Here is a 7,416-nt window from a genome sequence, read left to right as displayed (position 1 = left end):
ATAAAAGATAGCACAAATTCAAATTCAGTATGCTCTAATGCAATTGCAATGACATATAAATTATTTATAACTTCAGTATAAGAGTCAAAAACATGTTATGAAATATAACCATAATAATTTGTTCATGGATGTATAACATAAAAGATGCAAATTTTAGCATCGAAAACATAAAATATTTGGGGAGATAAAATAATTTTTGAATGTGATCAAAGTCAAGTTATCAGCTTAGAATAAACTATTATATGTATATGTTGTTTAATGCTAGTCTTATGTTAATAACAAAGGAAAAACATGATGAATATGAAAAAAAAAAAGATAAAAGAATCAAAGCATACCATTTTGGGAAACAATCAAATTGCAAAGGAATGCAACAAGAGAAAAAGGAATGAAGAATCTACAGATAGTCAAAAAACAGCAAAATGCCTATAATAATTCTTGCCTGTCAAAAATTACTCTAAATATAGATGGATTAAACAATTCAAAGACATAGGGTAGCTGAATGAAAGGAAAAATGAGACACAACTATATGTTGCATGCAAAAGACTTACTTCAACTTTAAATCACCTAGGCAGAATATGAGTGAATGTAAAAATAAACCCCTTGCAAATGGAATAGGATAGAAGTAGCTATACTTATTTCATGCAAAGAAGAATTTATGTCAAAAATCCAGAAAAGGGACAAATACAGTAATTATATGGTTGAAAAAGGTGTCAAATCATTGAGAGGATATAAAAATTGTGATTACAAATGTGCCCCAAAACTGAACATCTAAATCTATAAAATAAATATAAACATATCTGGAAGTACACATAGACACAATATAATAATGGTAGAGGACTTCATCAATACCCCACTTTTAACAATGGACAGATTATCCAAATTCAGAAAATATTGCAAGGAAGCATTATATTATAGCTGTACTTTAGAACAAATAGACACACAACATATTAAAATTTATTGGACATAGAAAAAGCAGCTCCAAAAGGAAGTTTATATCAATGAAGACCTATTTGAAGACAAAGGAAGATCTCAAATGATCAACCTCATTTCACAACCCCAAGGAACTAGAAAGATAATTCAAACTAATCTCAAAATTAATCGAAGGAAGGAAATAACAAAGCTCAGGGAAGAAAAATAAAACTAAGACTTGGTTTTTGAAAAGAAAAATCAGGATGGTAATCCTTTATACCACCTAATGAAAAGTGCAGAAGAGTGAATAAAATCAATGAGACATAACCAATTCTACAAAAATAATACTATGAAAATTATAAAGGAAATATTATTGAATGACCTAGAAAAAATGGATGAATTCCTAGAAATACATAAACTACCAAGAATGAACTAGAGAGAAATATAGAGTATTAACAAATCAGTAATAAATAAATATCAACATTGGTTTGATAAATAAATTTTTTTCATTAAATGAAAATCAAGAACTGTGGTGTTTCACAAGCCCTCTCCCCCCAAAAAAAAAAAAAAAAACTGAAGAGGAGGAAAGACTTCTAAACCCATTTTATGTGGCTAATTTTATACTATTCCAAAGACATATAATGGCAATATAAGAAATTAAAAAGATGATTTACCACAATCAAGTTAAATTCATCCATGTAATGCAATGATAATTCAACATATGCAAATAAATAAAGGTAACACAGAATGAAGGATAAAACTCACAGCCATTTAAATAAGTGCTAAAAATCATTTATCAGAATTCAATTAAATTCTTATAAAAGCTCTGTACAGTTATAGAAAATATAACTAAACAAAGTAAAGATCATAAATGAAATTTCCATAGCTAACATCATTTTCAAGATGAAAATTGCATACTTTCCCTCTACAATCAGGTAAAACATAAGGGTGACAGTCACATCACTTCTATTCAACCTAGTACTGGAAGTCATAGCCAGAGCAAATAGGCAAGAAAAATAAAAGACATCCAAATTAGAAAGGATGTCTTAAAATATTTTGTATATGGCATGATCCTATGTATAGAAAATGCAAGAAAACCTATAAACATTAATAAACCCAATAAATTTTCAGATATATCAACATTAAAAAATCAGTTGCAACTCTATACACTATTAACAAACTGTCCAATAAATAAATAATCATAAATATAATAGAATAAAAAATAATAAAGTACTTAGGAATACATTTAATTAAAATATGAGTATATATGTATTTATAATATACATATAATGAGAAGTGTAAGATATTGATGAAAGATATTGAAGGCAAACAAATGGAAATATATCACATGATCATGGATCAGAAGAATTAATATTATCAAAATATCCATACTTTTATTACATTACACTAATTGGACATAATCAATGAGAAATCAGAAGAATCAAGGAAATCTAATCTCACTAAAATTTAGGGATCTTCTACTTCAATTATATTTCTAAGGGTCCTGTGCTATAATGTCAAGGATAAACTTCCACCTGGCCTCACATACAATCAAGAGAGATGTGCAACATTTAGTGAACCTTTTTGAATTTTGAAAGACACATATTTCTCATATTGGTGCATTACTCTGTTCCATTAACTGAATGACCCAAAAGATGCTAGTTTTGAATGGGGCTGAGAACAAAAGAATGATTTGTATGAGATTCAGGCTGTTGTGAAAGCTGCTGTGTATCTTAAGTCATATGATCCAGCAGATCCAATAATGCTTAAGTTGTCAATAGGAGATAGGGATGCTGTTTGAATCTTTTGGTAGGCCCACTTAATATAATTTCAGCATAAACCTTTAGGATTTTTGAGCAAGGGTCTATCATCCAAGATAACTATTTTTCTTTTGAGAGACAGCACTTGGTCTCAGTAGAAACTGCATTCTTATGATGGGTCACCAATTTAGCATCCAAACTGAGTTGCCTATCATGATTTGGGTTTCTTTGACTCACCAGGCCATAAAGATGGGCATACACAGCAATACTCCACCAACCAAATAGGAGTGGCATATATGAGATCATGCCCAGAAAGACCCTGAAGGCACAAGAAAGTTGCATGTGCTCAAATATGCATGTTCTCTCTTCTTGATAGACTGCTTTCTCTCTCTTAGCACCCACCTATGGTCTCATGAAGAACCCTTCTATGATCAGGACTATATGATCAGTTGACAGAGGAAGAGAAGACTAGGGTGTAGTTTAAAAGTGATTATGCATGTTATACAGGTGTCACCTGAAAGTGAATGTCTATGGTGCTACAGCCATTCTGGGACATCCCTAAAGCATAGCACTAAAAGAAAATATTCCCAACAGGCAAAACTTTGGATACATGGTTGTGCACTTTCCTTGGAAGTAGAAATGTGCAGATGTGAAATTATATACCAATTCATGATCTGTAATTATGAATCATGAGCTGTATGGCCAGGGACTTGGGAGGGACATGACTGGAAAATGTGTGGCAAAGTAATCTGGAGAATTAGTATATGAATAGACCTCACTAAGTGGGCAAAAAATGCGAAGATATTTGTGTCCCATATAAATTTTCACAAAAGGAGACCTCAGCAGAGGAGGATTTTAATAATCTAGTGGATAAGATGACTCATTTTGTGGATACCACTGAGCCACTTCCCCCAGAAAATCCTGTCATCATCCAATGGACTCATGAAAGAAGTGGATATTGTGTTAGGATATGGAGGTTATGCATGAGCATAATAACATAGACTTCCACTAGCCAAGGCTGGCCTGGTTATGGTCACTGCTGAGTGAACAATCTGCCAGCAGCAAAGGCCACCACAGATCTTCCAACATGGTACAATCTCACAGTTTGGTCAGTCACTTACCTGGTAGCAGGTGGATTATATTGGACTTCTTCCACCATCAAAAGAACAATGTTTTGTTATTACTCTTATAGAAATTCATTCTGGATGTGGGTTTACCTTGCCTAGACACAGTGCTTTGCCAAAACATTCATAAACTTACACAAGGTCTTATCCACTGTTGTGGAATTCCGCACAACATTGCTTCTGACCAAGGAACTCTCCTTACAATCAAGGAAGTGCAACAATGGGACCATGCTTTGGGATCACTGGTTTTACTGTGTTCCCCATCATCCTAAAGCAGAACTATGGAATAACCTTTTGAAAACTCAACTTACAGCACCATTTAGGTGGTAAAACCTTGTAGGGATGGGAAAAGTTTCTCTAAAATGTTATATATGTTCTGTATGATTATACAATATGGTATTTTTTTCTTCAATAGCCAGTGTTCATGGGTCCAATAATCAAGTTGTGGAAATTGGAGTGGCATCACTCACCATTACCCATGGCAACCCATCCAACATTTTTCTTCCTTTTGCTACAACTTTAATCTGTGGGATATTGGAGTGCTCCCACCAGTATACACAATGATTCCATTGAACTTCTACTTAAGACTGCCACCTGATCAATTTTGGCTATTTATTCCTCTGAGTCCAAGTCACCAGGCCAAGAAATGAGTTGTGGTCTTGGCTAGAGCCATTGATATGGACTACCAAGTGTAAATTCAACTATATTTTCACAATGGACGTAAGTAAGAGTATGTTTGGAATACAGGAGATCCCTTAAGTCATCCTTCAGTATTACCATGGCCTGCAATTAAGGTCTATGGAAAACTACAAACACCTAATCCAGGCAGGATGACAAATGACCCAGATCAGGAATGAATGTTTGAGTTACCTCACCAGATGAAGAGCCAAAACCAGCTGAGGTGTTTGTTGAAGGCAAAAGAAATATAGCCCCATGACAGATTATAGTAATGAGTCTGTAATGGTCATGAGTATTTCCTCCTTTTTATATTTGTGTATGTATGTGTGTTTGTGTATGTGTGTGTGTGTATATATATATATATATATATAAGATATTACATTTATAATCTTTGTATTATATATTGACTTTATATCAATATTTAAGTATTGTTAATTTTGTATCATAATATTTAAACTATGAGATTTCAGAAGAAAAAACAGCACTAAAAGATTTCATGTTCTCTTTTAGAGAAGAATTAGTACATTTTAGGTTGTATAAAGGATAGTTCTATTGTGTTAGGCAGAACTATAACCTTGTTATTTTCCTTATTTTGAGATTAAATATGATTTAAGGAGATGCCTACAGACGCCACATCTTCAAGGGATGGATTTTATGTCTGAAATTCACTGGACTTTACACAGATAACTATCAAAATATTATTTCTGAGTGTGCTTTTTAGGATGTTTCTGGAAAGTAATAGCATTTCAATCAGTAAACAAAGTAGAGAAGATACACCCTGATCAATTTGAATGGGTAACATACAATTAATTCACTGAGGGTCCTGATAGAACAAAAAGGCAGAGGATGAGTTAATACATTCTCTCTTCTGAAGTTGGAGTATGCATCTTCTCTGTCATCCAAACATTTGAATTCCAACTTCTCAGGCCTACAGAATTGAGAGACTTCAGACATTATTTCAATGCCCCTTCAACTTCATTGGCTCTCAGGTTTTCAACTTCAGACTGAGAGTTATACCACTGGCTCCTCTAGTTCTGACATCTTCACACTCATACTGAGTGACACTGTTGGCTTTTCTGTTTGCCCATCTTTCAGAAAGCATATAATGGGACTTCTCAGCTTCCATAATTGTGTGACCTAACCCCACAATAAATCCCTACTTATAATTTCTCTCTTTATATATCCTATTGGTTCTGCTTCTCTAGAGAATCCTGATGAATACACTCCCCAAAATGATCTACAGATTTAGTGCAATCCCTATGAAAAATTCTAATTGCATTTTTCACCTCAAAGAAAATTCCTAAAATTCATATTGAAGCACAAAAGACTCCAAATAGCAAAAATAATTTGAACAAAAAGGACAAAGCTTGAGTGATTAAGCCTCCTATTTTAAAATTATATTTCAATGCTATAGTAAAATCAAAGTGGTATGCTAGCAGCAAAAGCAGACACATAAACCAATGATAAAAAAGCCCAGAAATAAATCCAAGGATATATTGTCAATCAAACTTTGATAAAATGGTCAAGAACATAAAATGGGAAAAGGTTAGCATCCCAAATGAATAGGAAGGAAAAACTGGGTACCCACAAATCAAAAATAATATAAACTATAAAATAAAATTGAATTCTTATCTTACTTCATATACAAAAACAACACAATAGATTAAATATTTAAACATAAGAACTGAAATCATGAAACTTCCTAGAATTAAACTTAGGAGGGAAGGCCCATGACATCTGTCTTGGTGATGATCTTTGGATACTACATCAGAAACCCTGGCAACAAGAAAATACAGCCCTGTGAAACTGAGCAAGACCTTTTCATAAAATGAAAAGGGGTGGTGATATAGCTCAATGGCAAACCACTTAGCTAGCATGTGTGAGGCCCTGGGCTCAGCCCCTGTAAAACACTCCAATACACACACACACACACACACACACACACACACACACACACTCAAGCAAAAATAAACAAGAAACTTTTTATCAAATAAAAAAGGTTTTGCGCAGTAAAGAAAATCATCAACAAAATGAAAAGGCAGTCTGTGAATTAGTAGAAAATATATGAAGCATACAACCAATAATGGGTTAATATCTAAAATCTATAAGGAAGTCATACAACACATTAGAAAAAAATCCCAAATAAAAATGGGCAAAGTACACGAATAGAAAAATATTCTAAAGAAGATATGGAAATGGTCAACAGGTATATAAGAAAGGTGCTTAACTCTATTCATCGCCATGGAAATGGAAATCAAAACCAGAATTATATATCACCTCACCTTTGTTAGGATGGCTATTATAAGAGTCAAAAGGTAACAAATGTTGGTGAGGATGTGGGAAGATAAGAACTCTTATTCATTTTTAGTGGGAAAGTAAATTGGCACATGCATTATGGAAAATAGTAGAGAGGAAGTTCTTCAAAAATTCAAAATAGAATTACACATGAGACAACAAACCCACATCTGGGTATATATAGCCAAAGGAGATAAATTAAATTCTGATTCACACAGGCTCTAATATCCTCAATTTCTTCCTCTTAAAAAATATCATCCTCAAGGACTTTTCCAGATTTAAAAAGTATGTGCCATAGGTGGATTATATCAAAATCAATATTCTGGCTATAACATTGCATTATAATTTTTAAAGATATTTGTATTGAAAGACGCTATGTAAGAGCTACACAGAATCTCTGAATTACGTAGATTGCATCTATATTGAGACATAGTAACATACCAAGAAATTCAACCATTTAAAATGTTCAATTCAAAAGTTTATAGCATACTCAAAAAGTTTTATAAACATCATCAAAATCAATTTTAGAATATTGTCATCATCTCTCCAAAAATCCCTTACCAGTTAGCAATTCATTTTCTGTTTACTCCCAATCTTTCCCCACACTCCAGTCCCAGGCAACCACTAATTTAATTTCTGTTTCTAAAGAT

The sequence above is a fragment of the Sciurus vulgaris genome, assembly GCF_902686455.1.
Source record: "Sciurus vulgaris genome assembly, chromosome: X".
Classification (NCBI taxonomy): Eukaryota; Metazoa; Chordata; class Mammalia; order Rodentia; family Sciuridae; genus Sciurus; species Sciurus vulgaris.
The sequence above is the reverse complement of the archived record's forward strand: the minus strand, read 5'-3'. Positions refer to the sequence as shown.